The sequence below is a fragment of the Hylaeus anthracinus genome, unplaced genomic scaffold (genome assembly GCF_026225885.1).
Source record: "Hylaeus anthracinus isolate JK02 unplaced genomic scaffold, UHH_iyHylAnth1.0_haploid 0, whole genome shotgun sequence".
NCBI lineage: Eukaryota > Metazoa > Arthropoda > Insecta > Hymenoptera > Colletidae > Hylaeus > Hylaeus anthracinus.
Window position 1 is genome coordinate 1634703 of NW_026533254.1, and position 15443 is coordinate 1650145.

Here is a 15443-nt window from a genome sequence, read left to right on the forward strand (position 1 = left end):
GAATGGGCATTGGCTGTTGAAAAGCGACGTGACCAGCGTGTCAAACAGAAGAATTTGTTCTCCTTCGTCTCTTTAACCCTCGCCCTGCAATTTAAAACCATCTGTTAGCCGTGGGTAATCGATTTCCCTTCAATTTGCAGTTTCACTCTCAATTACCCGAATACGACGTACGATATACGAAGAACGATCCTGAGTACCTCGCAATTTGAAAGAAATTAGTCTTCCTGTCTATAAATTTTGTTTTCATAGCGATAATAATGCTATTAGTTATTATTCCTTTTATTTATTTCAAGGGCCAGTACCTGAGTCTGAGGGCCGAACCTGACACCACCCGATGGGTGGTGGGTGATGGATTCGTAAAACGACGAACGAATGCCAAATAACTTGATTATAACTCGAACTGAAGCTAAATCAAGTACACGCGTACTCGACAAATATTCAAACTTATTTTTTTCGAAAATAACGCGTCATATGATAAAATTTTATTCCACATTATCGATTCAATTTTTTACGTAGAATCGCCCCCTTCTCGCTTGTACCACCAGTTACAGGATACTCTGTATATTCACGCCAATAGTTACTATTGCTCTCTTAGTTTATCTCGATGTATCTCGATGTAATATGTTTTTATTGCCAAATAGTAGTCAATTTTCACGACAATTTATGTATTTAAACTACAGATCAAACTACGACATACGTATTTTCTGAAATTTCGTTCTTTTTTTTGCGTTACAAACGTATGGTATTTGTAATGTACTTAAATTTTGTGCGAAGTGGAATCCTTAAACCCGTATAATTTAAGAACTAGGGAACATATATCGTTCCTAATAACACAAAGGTGTGTATTATAAGTGTTGATATTCAGTTCTTTAGTAATATATTCCGAGAATGTTTGACAAGATTGCCGATACAGTTCAAAACGTGCAAACTCTCAAGATCAAGTCAACATCTCGCCGAGATCGAGATCGAGATCATATATTCGAAATTGTCAGAAATTCAAACTCGATATGCATGTTTCGAGATTTTCAAGATCGAGATCGTAGAACTCGTGCGCATCACTAATTATAATCTAGCCGAATATCATTCAAGGACATTCTCTCCAGCTCTATGATAGATTTATTTATGCTTGGAACAATTGATCATTAAATTGTGGCTTAACTGGTAGATGAGAATAGTTGGGATCCCTTCGAGACGTTACAGACCAACGAACGAACCGGTAAACCGCAAAAATGTCAAACTATGGAGCAATATGTTCCACACTTTGCGACGGAGTTTGGCAAAGTTGGCTCGAGACTACCTCAAACTTGTCTCCGCATAACGAAACGATGAAATTTCCCCCGCAAGCAACACTGTTTCCTTACATTTTAATTACAGATCACGCTTCGAAAGTAACCGTACAGCTCATGAATGTATACTTTGAACGTAATAACCAAATTTGCATACAATGTACGCTACATCGACTGCTGGCGCTTTCAGGAAATTACCGAAACTCATCAGAACCACCAAAGTCTACGAACTCTCCCAACGCAATTTGAGAGGAACGCATCCGTTCACCGTCGAAAGTTGGACAAGTTTTCGCGGCGAGAAAGAAATTTCCCAGCTAGTTATAATGCGGTGTAATCAATTCCGCGAAATGGCGCAAGTTCTTTTGAATTCCCCATGGGACCGTGGCCAGAAACAAAAACTTCGACGACCGATTCGCGAAAATCACCGTCACACTTCAGCGTCCAGCGGAACATCCGGCATTTGCATTTGCCTCGCGTCCTGACTATCGTCGCCCTTTTCTTTGCCCGCTACAGCCGCGACCGATAACGAGGGCATTCAACGGTTAAGGGCTTCCAAACGTTTCCCGTGCAATCAACCGCATTGTTGCACCAGAAAATGCCATCAATTCCTCATCTTGCCACGTAACGGCAACCAAACCGACTGATCTAACGAGGATTCGGGCAGTTGCTTTTCGTGTTGCCTTCTTTACAGAAACCCACATCTAACCGTTAGGCTCGTCGATTGCTCGCTTGTTGCTTCGATGAGGATCGGAACACTGCTCTTCTCTAAAGCCAAGTTAACGTTTGACTTATAGTAAAATATAATCTGATGCTAAAAGTAAATCTGAATTTTTTTGGCTATAATATCATTAATTTACTTACTATTCATAAAGTATTTAGTATCCTATAATCCTATATCCTATAATTATAGTATCCTATGGTATCCTTGATACTAATATTTACTTGCCTGGAACCGCAAGTTAACTACCAGCATTGTTCCTTGGCAATCTCGCATCGACCGATTGCCCGTCACGATAATTCAACGCGGATTGAATTCCTCGGCAGAGGTTGTAAGTCTCGGCCTATCCCTCGGACTCGTTGTATTACCGCGACGCGTTGTTTCCGTAAATTAATGCGTAAACAACTGTTTCGACAACAACTCTGTGTTGACTTCGAAGTATCTATGCGAAGTGTATGTTCGAAGAGAACTGACTGTTCGACGTACGGTTTCGAAATTGTCTGTTCTGCGTACGTTTTCGAAGAGACGACTCGCTGTCGTCTTGACTCCCGCGACGGTGTCGGAGTCTCAGGTCACACGCTGATTGGTTTTCGCAAAATTGGAAAATTACCAATTAGCGTGTCCCTGTGTGCATTGGGCCCACCCTTCCTAGCTCTCTTAGAGCGTCTTCGTTTAGGAAGGGTGGGAACCTCGGTCGGTAGCGGGAGGACCCCGAAAGTCCGGCAATGCCGGGGCCTTTCCGCCAGGTGAACATGTGGCGTACCGAAAGTATGTACCGTTGGGTCCGAACGTGACCGTACCAAAGCCACCCTTCGGAAAGACCGAGTTTATGACAGGAAAGCGGCCGTTGAAGACGAAGCAAATTGAAACTTTAACGTTATGGCAGGGTCATCGACTAAACTAACTTACTAAAACAACTCGAAATGTCGACTCAAAAATGGCTATTTGACAGTCCCGTCATAAACAGACTTTCGAAGTCCTCGACCAGATGGTCCGTGGAACGGAACAAGCATGCAATTACTACACCAGGATTATATTTCTGGCCAGTACTGCAATAAATAAACAAATGTTTAAGGGTAACTAACAATGATCATCACAATCTATAAGATAATTCAAATTTCGTTCTTCAATTTGAATATTGTTGGAATCGAATCGAACCGAACAAATCTACACCGAGCTACATGGTACAATGAGGGTAATATTTAATAATTATATATTTAAAAAAACAATTGCTTAAGAGTATCTAACAATGATAGCAACTACCTATTAGATAGTAGAAATTCCATCCTTTAATTTGAATTTTGTTAGAATCGAATCGGACGATTCTTCGACGAGTTAGGCACTTCAAAATCACATACATTGTTATAAAAAAAAATAATTGTTTAAAATTATCCAGCAATGATAATAACTATGTATCAGGTAGTAGAAATTGTGCCCTTCAAATTAAATTTTGGTAGAATCAAATCGAACAATTCCACGCTGAGCTATGACACCTCATAGTTTCTTATGTTATAGGCAATATTAAATGACTGACAGGCGCTGGGACCTACATATATATACATATAGCGTCCTTGCAAAGCCGTTCCAATTCCGAGAAATACTAGTAAACATTGTAGTATTTCCTGGAAGGAATACCCCTCTAAATTCCGGTTCATAATAGTAAACATTGTAGTATTTCATTTATATCCATTTTTCCTGACGATCGATTTAGATGAAACTTGATATACAGAGGCTCTCGGGGTAGCTAATTCCAAATCTAAACTCAGAATTTAGAAATTCAAAATGGCGAATACAACATAACGACACAAAATGCGAAAAATGCCTGAATTTAGATGAAATTGGTATACAGGGGGTTTTCAGGTTGCTGATTCCAAATCTGAGCTCAGAACTTAGAAATTCTAAATGGCGGATCTGATGTAACGGTACAAAATGCGAAAAGTGACTAGATTTTGATAAAACTTGGTATATAGGAGTACATGGAGTCTTATGGGTCGACATTGACCCAGTTATGAATGAAGCTCAGACCTGAATCCAATAGAACGTGAGCTGACCATGATTATTTGAAAATAACAGTGTTATTGTCGCTTGCGTCTTAAACCAGTTGCATGTCCTTAACAGTTATAACCAAGATTTAATTCCAACTTTTAAAAGCATATATATAAAATAGATCCTATTTTTTGTAATGTCGACTGTATGACCTTAACACTTATAACATCTAACCTCAATCCTTGAAAGTATATACTGGGCAGCTGTGCAAAATCGACTATCTCAAAATATGGCAGCGTATCTTCCGTTTCAAATCTATACATTTCGCATGTCATTAACACTTATTATCTGTTTTACTCCTTTTCCTAAAAGAGTATCTCAGCCAGATCTTCCTCCTTATCAAGTCCATCATATATCCGTAACACTTACGAGCCACCCCTAATACGGCGTATTTGAAAACAAACGCTGACCAGAAAGTCAGAAATGGTTATGAGAAAAATGAAATAGATTCCTTCTGTTCGTGGCGTAAATCCTGGCATATGTCCGCAGCATCGAGAGACTTCTTGTTATTAAAACGCGTGGTGGAATGTGATTAGATTTACTCCTGGAAGAATTTCGAATAATTCAATGGAGGTAGAAGTCGGGAACATTCTCCCGAGGGTTTCGCACGTGCAGAAATCCCAATAACGGATCGACGACGAGGGACATCTCGCGACAGGTGCGTCTAGGCACCGTCTGTACCAAGAATCCTCAAGGCTATTGTCTTTTCTTTCCTGTCTATCTTGATACGCGTTCAACTCGTGTAACCTTCGTCTTTTTCTACGACACAAGCTTCCCCCGCGTTTCCCTTTACTCGGCTATTCTCTTCAGGTTCCTTTTCCTCAGTATTTTATGCATGACAATGGCTTCTCTTGTTTTGTCGCTTTGATGTTTTAAATTTGACCCGATTTATCGCCTCTCTTCACATTTTTCTATTTCGAGATTTACGCCGATTTTTTACGCGCATGAAACGTAATATATGGATAATGATATGTATCGATATTCTACTTGCATTCCTCGTGTAATAATTTAACCGTTCATTGTACAAATCGATTAACTCCATAAAACACAAATTTGAGAAATGCGCTGAAATGATTTAAAAAAATAACAACAACAACAACAACAACAATAATAATCCGCGCACCTGGCCTGGGCGACCAGGTCAGGCGGGGAGGTGATACCCCGACGCGGCGCGTTCCCAGGTGGCGGATAGAGGAACGCTCGCCACGTACTCTTTGAAGTGCGTGGAGGGTAGAAGTGAAATAAAATAGCTCCCGCGGACCAAACAGTAGAGGAGGAAACCCCGAATCAAAAACCAAACATGGAGAATACATATAGAGAGGATAGATCTACGGTGCAGGGGGTCGGATCCCCAGTACCGGCGTCCGTCAGGGGTGAGCAAGCGGGCCCCGGGACGTCGTTATCTGACGTCGTTATCTACAAGTGAAGGGACGAACGTCTTCGGATCCGACCGGAAGATGAGACAGACGTCCATATCGTCGGACGGTGGCCGCCGGAGGTGACGCGTCACGGATGGTAATTCATTCGTGCCGCCTCAGAGCCCTGTCCGTCAGGAAGTGGCCGCTGTATCTCCCCAACTCAGCGAGGGAGATGTCGTGACACAAAGTGTTCCGGGCCTGGTATCTCCACTGCGGAATCCTGGCGTTCGTGGGCCAGGAAATGGGGCCAGTTCTGAACGCGCCGATGCCAACGACCACGGTGTCGGGGACCGGGCGTTCAGAACTTTGGCGACCCTCGAGCGAGCGGAGAGCTCGCAAATAGCGGCAATGAAAACCGTCCTTGATGTCATGCGACAGGCATCTCTCAAACAGAGGAATGTCAGCATGGACATCAAGGACGGAATGCAGAAGCTGGTGGAGGCGGTGAACGCACTGGGCCATGGGCTAGTGGAGGGGCAGCGTGTCCTCCACATGCTGCAGGCCCTCGGCACGCTCACTCCACCGCCAGTCGGGAACACACCCGCTCCTCGAACACGGCCTGATCGGAAACGAGACAGGGCCGTGGTTTCCAGCCCAGAGGAAGAGGCTGCCAGGGCGAAAAAGAAGCCGGCCGTGAACCAAGAAAAATGGTCCACAGTTGTGGGGAGAAAAAAGAGGGCAGATAAACCGTCTGATCCTCCACTCCCACGTCCAAAGCCGCGGAGAGGCGAGAAGGGGCAGATATCTGCCAAACCTCCGTCAACGTCGACGGCACCGAAGAACTCTGCTCCTCCAAAGGAGCAGCGTGCCGTCGACGAAAGGCAAAAGAGAAAGAGGAGGAGAAGGCGCCGTCGCCCTAAAACGAGGCGGACGGCTGTTCTCCTAAAGCCGGCCGAGGGCGCGACGTACGCGTCCATTGTGGGCGCGATACGTCGCCAGGTCCGGCCGGAGGAAGCGGACACGGAGGTCCGCCAAATAAGGAGGACACGGGAAGGGGCCGTCCTTCTGGAGCTTGAGCGATGTGGGGACAGCGACAGGTTCCAGTCCGCGCTCCGGTCGGCGGTGGGGGACACCGCGGCAGTACGGGGCCTGAAACCCCGCACGACGATCGAAATCCTCGATCTTGATTGCGGCACGACCTCAGGAGAGGTTATGGGCGCGGTCGCGCGGGTGACAGGGGAGTCGCCGGAAGAAATCCGCGTCTCCGTTCTCGCGACGAATCTTCGAGAGCTACGGAAGGCCGTGGTGGAGCTTGGAAAAGGAGCTGCCGTTAAGCTCCTGGCCGCCGCCAAGCTCGGCTGGGTGAATTGCCGCATCCGGCGCTGGACGGAGGTTCAGCGTTGCTTCCGGTGCCTGGGCTACGGACACACTCGTAGAGAGTGTAAAGGCCCGGACCGGAGCAACGCTTGCCGCAAGTGCGGCAAGGATGGCCACAAGGCGGCGGCGTGCGAGGCCTCCCCCCACTGCCATTTGTGTGCGGGGATAAAGGACGCGACAACGGACCACTACGCGGGCTCGGGGAAGTGCCGGATCTTCCGGGAGATCCTCGCCGCAAAGAAGGGTAAGCCCTCTTCGCGGCCACGGTAAGGATCCTCCAGGGAAACCTGAACCGGTGTCGACTTGCCGATGACTTGCTAACGCAGCTCGCTATAGAGAAGCGAGCTGCAGTCGTCATCGCAAGGGAGCAGTACCGCGATCGGGACTGCTCCACCTGGTTCAGAGATGATCTCGGCACTGCGGCAGTGTGGATCACGGATCCACGGAGAGTCCGTATAGACTCTTACGCGGGAGACGTCTGGGTCACCAGCGGTGTCCTCACGTACGTCAGTTGCTATCTGTCCCCGAATGGTAGGAGGACACCCTACGCGACAAGTCCGGCGACGAGCTCAACGAGCTCGAAGTCGACCGGAGGCCGCCGCGCTGTCGGAGGACTACAAGGCGGCCAAGAAAGCCTTAACTCGTGCGATCAAGCAGAGTAAAGCGCGGTGTTGGCGCGATCTCTGCGACGACCTTAACCGAGATCCGTTCGACGACGGGTACAAACTCGTCACCCGAAGACTCGGTGGGTTGTCCGCGAGCCCGGAACTGAACGCGACCACGATGCGGAGCATTGTCGACGCTATGTTCCCTGCACATCCGGTGAGGAGACACGATCTCGATCCGGTGGCAGGGGCGGACGTCCCAATGTTCACGGCGGCGGAACTCGCCGTTGCGGCCAGGGTTATGAAGCCCCGCAAGGCTCCTGGGCCGGACGGTATACCGTCCGAGGCCCTACGCGTGGTTGCGAAGAGGTGTCCCGATCTTCTGCTGCGCATGTACAACGTGTGCTTGTACACGGGTATTTTCCCGGCGCAGTGGAAGTTTGCTCGGCTCGCGTTGATCAGCAAGGGGAAAGGGAAACCAGAATCTCCGTCATCATATCGTCCGCTGTGTTTGCTAAACACAAGCGGGCTGCTGATGGAGAGACTAGTGAAACCCCGGTTGCACGAGGCGATCTTGGCCGCTGGAGGTCTTTCGGACCACCACTACGGCTTCCGGAAAGGAAGGTCCACCGTGAACGCGATCTCGCGCGTGGTAGACGCTGTACGCGTCGCCGACACGGCTTGTCACGCCGCGAGACCCGTCGTCCTGCTGTTGACGCTGGACGTACGGAACGCGTTCAACACGGCACGGTGGACAGACATGTTGGAGGCGTTGGAAACAACGTTTCGGCTCCCGGAGTATCCACTGTCAGTGATGGCGGATTATCTCCGGGACCGAAAGCTGTTGTACGAGACGTCGGACGGGCTCTGTGAACGACCGATCACTGCGGCTGCTGCGCAGGGATCGGTCATGGGGCCCGACCTGTGAAACGTCATGTTCTCAGCTCAAGCTGAACCAGGTCATGCGCCGAGTGGGGCGATGGATGGAGGACCACAGGCTGCAGCTGGCGATTTCGAAAACGGAAATCGTCATGCTGACACGCCGACGTATCCCCACCATCGTCCCGATGACTGTTGGGACCGAGACCATCCAGACCCGGAGGTCCGTGAAGTACCTGGGTGTTGTCTTGGACATATTGATTGAACATATCCGGAGGGTCTCGGTCAGGGCGGCGTCGTTGGCGACAGCACTTAGCCGATTAATGGCAAACATGGGCGGCCCGAAGCCGAGCAAGAGGAAACTCTTGCTCTCGGCAACCCAGAGCGTCCTGCTGTACGGAGCCGAAATATGGACAGATGCCCTTCGGCTCCGTAAGTACAGAAGCTGCATGTCTGCCGTACAGCGCCAGCTGGCGCTTCGGGTGGCGTGCAGCTACAGCGTGCAGCGTGCTTGCATTCGAGTGGAAGAACATCTTCCAACGCTCCTCGGAGACTGGACGGGCCGAAGCCGTGTCCCACGAGCGCGCAGCCACGCTACGCGCATGGCAGCAACACTGGGAGGCTGCCCAGCCGGGTCGGTGGACGGCTCGGCTGATAGGAGATCTTGGCCACCTGGATATCCAGGACCCATGGTGAGGTGAATTTTTACCTCACCCAGTTCCTCACAGGCCACGGGTACTTCCGTGCGTACCTGTCGAGGATGGGCAAGGTCAGATCCCCGGGATGCCGGTATTGCGACGCAGCAAGGGACGACGCGCTCCATACGTTCTTCGTGTGTGACCGCTTCGCCAGAGATAGGGTAGATCTCAGCGCCCTCGTAGGAGACGTCACCCCCGACAACATCGTGGGGGTGATGCTACGTGGAGCGTGTGCTGCGTCGCAAGAGAGAGGAGGGATGCCTGGATGATACTCCGGGCTCCCCCTAGCTTCGGTTCTATCCGACCGGCGGAGGCCCTAGCGGGGCCTAGTTGCCACGCCCCCGGACTGTTGTTATGCGAAAGCAGGTCTGGTCCGGGGGGGCTAACGTGGGAAGCGGGTGGTTTTTTAGTGAGTAGGAATCTCACACTACCGGATGCTGGCATCGTCCACCAGCGCTCGGTGCCTATGAAGGTTTTTCCACTCGCCCAAAAAAAAAAAAAAATAAATAATGCGATGTAATAATGTTTATCATTTAATGGTGTTACTGTACTCAGGAAAGTTATTATAAATATTAAAATTTATGACTATGCCAAGTGCTTTGACACTTAAATTTAAGATTGATCAAAAAGTGGAGTTAATCGATGTGTACAGTGAACGGCTCAATTATGTCATTAATAAGTTTGTTATTAATTTATTTAAAATACTTAGTAGCGTTTCAAACCTATACTAGCAGTATATTATACTTATTGCAAACAATTGGAAACTATCAGTAACGAGGCAAAGGATTGTACACTTCAAGACTGTGTTTTCAACTTCTAGATTTTTAATGTATTATATCATATATACGATTACACTTTGACGTCTGAGGGTATAATAATACCATTTATTACCAAAAATATGTATTCAAAATAAGATCATCTCGTAATGGACACTGTTTATTTGTTAATAAAATTGTCAAGGACATTTGAAGGTCACATTTATTTGTTATGGAAGAATTAAATAGGTTAATAGTAAGTATTAAGGAGCATCTATGCTGAACGTAATAATAGCCTCGATATTTAGCTTTTAAAGCAGCATTGACAACTGTCATACATCGTGATATTTCATTTAGAATTTGATCTTCAAATGTCCTTAACATCTCCTTAACATCTACGAAAGAACTCACTTAGTCGTTACATATAATGAATCATCTTGTACGTGCTGTACATACTTTCTTTTCATTCTATTTATTTCTTCAGTACAAAAAAAGTTATTGAACCGTACTTCGACGATAACAACGCATCACAAAACATCATGAAAGATAAAAGTTAACCCTCGAGATAAGTGAAGGTAAAGAAGTGTTCTTCTACGCGAAGAACACTTGGCTATTGTGTCCTCCCTCATTCCATCTGATTCAAACAAAAGGTACGACTTCACTCTTGCACGTTTCCACCCTTTTTTCTTATCCTCGACTCCACCTCTGAACCCTTTATCCTTCTCGCAATTCATTCGGCAACAGCGTAAAAAGTCACAATAGACTGCTTCATTTTTTACTATTAAACTTTCGCCTTTTGTAATTTTGTATCCTTTCCGTCGATTCACCGCGTTAGCTCCACCAATGCGCTTGTTTGCTTTAACTAACCCTGCTCGCTTAAATCTCGACCACGGAGTCCTTATCGAGGCGAAACCCAAACTGCGAACCCTTGACGAAGTCTAATGAAAGTTACGCTAACACCATTTAAGCGTATCTTCGTTTACTTCGCTTTGAGCTTATTCACCACCGGCTCATGACTTTATTTACCTTCAGTGGTTACTTTCTCGATGCTCTATAATTTACTAACCGTGGGTTTATTCACGCGTTATTTAATGATAAAGTGTGATAAAAGGTCGTGAGAAAAGAAATTTACTAAATGAAAGTTACTTATTTATTTTTGGAGTCAGGTAAATGTTGAGTATATTTAAATATTTAATATAAAAATACATTTCTTACTAGTTTATGTATTAAAATATGCAGTCAAATATATATAAGAAATAAAATATTGTTTATGTTATAGAACGAAGCTTACTCATAAACCGTGTGTGTTTCCCAAAAATGCTTACTCGTCAAAGGGTTAATTTTTTAGGCTAGATAAGTTTAGACAGAAGATTATTTGATATTTGAGTCAATTTTTGTCAAAAACCTTGACATTTTATTTAGTTTAGTGCAGTCGAGTAATTTCTTGTTCATTTAAGAATCTATGACTTTTTCTTGTATTTTTTCAAAATCGCGAATATAAAGAATGTTCTAATCGAAACGTTAAAATTTTATTTTTTAATAGAACACAGTTGCGTTAAGTATTCAAAGAATTTTTTCTTGGATAAGTGTATTTTTCCACGTGATGTGCCGACTAGGACTCGAAGGATCACCCTTGCTAAGGGACTGACAAATGACTTTTGTAAGCTGACAGGCGTACTTTGATATTAAAACACAAAACCCTGAAGACCTATTTGGAAAATTTTTTATATCTCTTTTATCGATTTATCAAGTATCTCATAGCAACGCAGAAGAAAAGTAAACCATTGGATTGTTTAGAAAGTTCGTGCAAATGTTTTAGAAAAAATTCAAAGACACATTTGAATTTCGATATGTATTTATTGAATTACATAGATACCATTTTGTTCCACGGCCTTTCCACCTTTTAACACGTTCACTGCCAGACTATTACTCTTGAAAATTTCTACTGTGATTAAATTTTTTTTACAGAGTATTGAAAACTGCGCAATAAAACATTTATTGTGGTATTTAGTTTTGTAACTTCATCAAAGTTCAAGTATTTCATTTAAATTCACTTTCTGTGACACTTAACTTTCAAAATTAATTTTCGTAGTTTTTCAGTGAAAAGCACTATCACCCATATATGGGTGACGTGGCGATCAACGTGTTAAGGGATGCATACATATTATTTGTTTTTAACTATTCCGATATATTCAGACCTGTGCCACCAATCAACAATCGACGTGGACTTTCCAGACAACCCAATAAAAACTCGTACCTCGTTTATGGATTTCTAAAAAATTTTTAGTAAAAATACATAAAGTTCTATTTAACGAAACATCTTATCATAATTTTGGCAAAATCTATGTGATAAGGTTCCCTACCTCAGTTCCAACCAATAATTCCTTCGTTTCTTTAATTCGTTTGGAGAATGTAAATATCCACCAACGAACAAAGAATGTAAAATCATATGGAAAGTCAGTGTCATGGCTATGAATTCGCGAAATAACATTTTTTATCCGCGTTAAAATATTCAGCGGATCATTCCACGAGGTGTGAAGTATGATAATTAGCACTTAAGGAGTTGTCCCTCAGACCGTAGCTTCGTCGAAAATGTAAATGCGAGGAACTTATCCAGGCTTTAGCTTTTCAGGGCGAGGCAAGACAAAATCTTAATGCAACGAAGGTACGAGGTACGGGCTTACGCTCGATAGGCACTCCAAGAGCACTACTGAACCGTAGAAGTCTGAAGTAGTAGTAGAAATGCTACCTTGCTGAAATTCCGTTGCCACCGATTCCATCCAAACATATTCACGCTTGCACGAAGGCCACACATAGCGTTACGTATTAGTTTCAATGAAACTTAATAATCGAGGCCTTAAGAACTCGAATGGGCTAAGTAACATTTTATTTTTAAATTCGAGTTATGGCCTAAAACGCATAGCTCAGAGGTTCCCAAACTTTTTAGACCCGCGGCTCCCTTAGTATACAGATTATTTTCGGCGGCTCCTTTAATACCAATCAATATGAGACTAATCTGAAATATGTTAGGCAGACTATATTTTGTGGCACAAGCTAACTAAATATAAATGTCTGTTTCATAAGACTTAATTTCTTTATCGTTAAACTTTACCAATATTTATTTTTCTTTCTCTTACATTTTTACATATTACATTTACAGTTTACATATTTACAATATATCACGGCTCACAATTTGGGAATCACTGGCATAGCTGATAAGATGTTCTACAAAACCAAAGTGACGTATGTTTAATTTCCTCAATCATTGACAGATGGAAGCATAGAAATAATTAAATGAAAATCATAACTTCTAATTTTTCTTTATAACTTAGTACCATAATTTTATAGATAAGCTACTCTGGTTCTCATGGCCTCAATTGTGAATTGATACATAAAAGAATTCCAAAGTTGTATGTTTCTATGTTTTTTGTCATTCAAACCGGTAACGTTAGTGCTGTCCATTTAGCGCCTAACAATCGTGAACTTTTTACAGTATAGCTACGAAGCTGTGAAATGATATCTGCACTTCTCGAAAGATCAACGAATTCAACAGTTATTGAATTCCATGAATTCTATGGATTTTAGGCATGTGTAGACTAGGATAGACTAGGATAGACTAGGGTACGTTGTTTTACCTCTGCACCGATAAATTCCGTTCGCTAGGTCAGTGCTCCGCAACCTTTTATCTTTCACGGCATAATAATGTTTTATCGATAATTTCAACTCAGATAAATTACATATTGGCAAAAAATTAGAGGAGTATATGACTGAGAAAAATTTAAACTAATGCAGTGGTAAAAAAGTTTTTTTATTCGTATCGTTTATTCGTTTTTTTTATTGGTATCGAGAAAATCATCGCGGCACACCCAAGATTACCTCGCGGCACAGAGGTTGTGGACCTCTTCGCTAGGTCACTAAATCAATACGTTTCTATCGGTCCTGATATGAGATTTTTTGTATGCAATTCTTGCGAATCATGGTCTAGCATACTCCAACCGTAGAATAGCCTAAAATACGATGTTTTACATCTGAACCGATCGATTCTGTTAGCTGGAGTACTAGATGAACGCGCTTATATCGGTCCTGATATGCGATGTTTCTATTAACGCTTTGCGGATCGTGGTCTAGCTTAGTAAAATTGTATTAATAGGTAAAACATTACAAAACGTATGTAGAATATCAAATGTTTTCGAAAAGTAGCTTGAAGGCATATCTAAAAAGGTGTGCTATATTAAATATTTTCCATGGGCGCTAAGATCGCATTCGCGACGCTGGTTAGGAGCGTTTGAAATTTCTGCAATGACATCCTGGCCTCGTTTTCCTTTTCCATTTTGTTCGTTCTCGGATAAAGGTCAGCAGAAAAACAGAAATGGAATCGGAAGCACGGAGAACCGACGTCGACGTCGAGCGTCGAATTCCTCGGTGCTGGATTCGCGGGCGTAATATCGTTTACGCGTGTGTGCACGCAGAACGGGATCCCGTTTCCTTGGCGTCGAGAAATCGGACTATTCGCTGTAAACAGGGACAAGCAAACAAACGAAACGGGACAGCAAGTGGCAGGAAATGGTAGACGAGGACGGGGTGCAAATATGCAGACGAGGCTTTCGTATGTTCCTCCGTCGATTCAATTTGCCCGGCGTGCATTCCCCGATAAAATTACCGCGACGTATGAACCACTGGTACTCGCCGCCGCGAAAATCCAAACACTGGTTCCTCGTACCGTCGAGTAGCGGTCGCGTCGATTCTGTCGTGTTTCGTTATTTCCCTTTTATATCCTTCGTTTCGCATACTCCTAGTGAAACGGACCAGAAAAATATATTTCAATATTGCAGGATAAAGGAAAGGAATACTATACATATACAGGGTAGGAATTGCAGTACAACTCCTGGCAAAAAGCTTTCGGTCAAAAGCAATAATACGAAATTGTATTATTGAAATTACTGCAATTTTTTAGATGCAAAGTGCTATAACATAAACATAAAACACATACAGGTATTAAATCGGCGTGATATAAAGTAAAACTTTTTAAGGGGAGAGATAGGGTTATTCCATAAATAGTTAGTGAAACTATTGAAAAATATGTCCCCAAAGTTTCAAATAAAAATTTCAATTCGTTCTGATATTATGAGCGGTTAAGTGAGCCTTCCTCGTTAAGTGCCGGAGCGTGTGGTATCTAAAACCGAGCGGTCACTCGGCGATGGAGATTCCAAAACATTTTCAGCAGTTGACAAATTAAATCCGTATGGTGATGAACTGACAGTGATCAAAAGCGAATACGTAGGCTACGCACAGAAAAAAATGGGAACTCGTCTCTGAAGCGTTAAGATAGAAAATTTAACAGAAAAGGGAAGTTAATGGCGGGTTTAGTGAAATAATTAAGCACTTTAAATAACGATTTAATTAACGGTTTAACAATTAGAAGAAATCTAAATGAAAGAAATCTATCAATAATTAATTATACCTTATTTTTTTATTTGGAATAATATTTACGTTTTCTAATGAAATGAACATTCTATTATTGATTTATAATATCCATAAACACATTTGGAACACTTCGAAAATTAGCGTTTTCTAAGCGTTTCCGCTAGATCGCAGCGGTATCGTCAAAGTACAGAAACAATTATAAAATATATAAATTTCAGCTCACTTAACCTACGTAATAAAAGCATTGACATTTAATGTAATGTATTAGGTTGTCCCGAAAGTTTCTTTCGCGATTTG

At 43.7% G+C, this 15443-nt stretch overlaps 1 protein-coding gene across 1 annotated transcript in view; it reads right to left on the minus strand.

The window, feature by feature from the left end:
- The window catches only part of LOC128893825 (uncharacterized), a 192773-nt gene that overhangs the window by 155493 nt on the left and 21837 nt on the right, over positions 1-15443 (minus strand). The gene's annotated exons all lie outside the window — the stretch shown is intronic.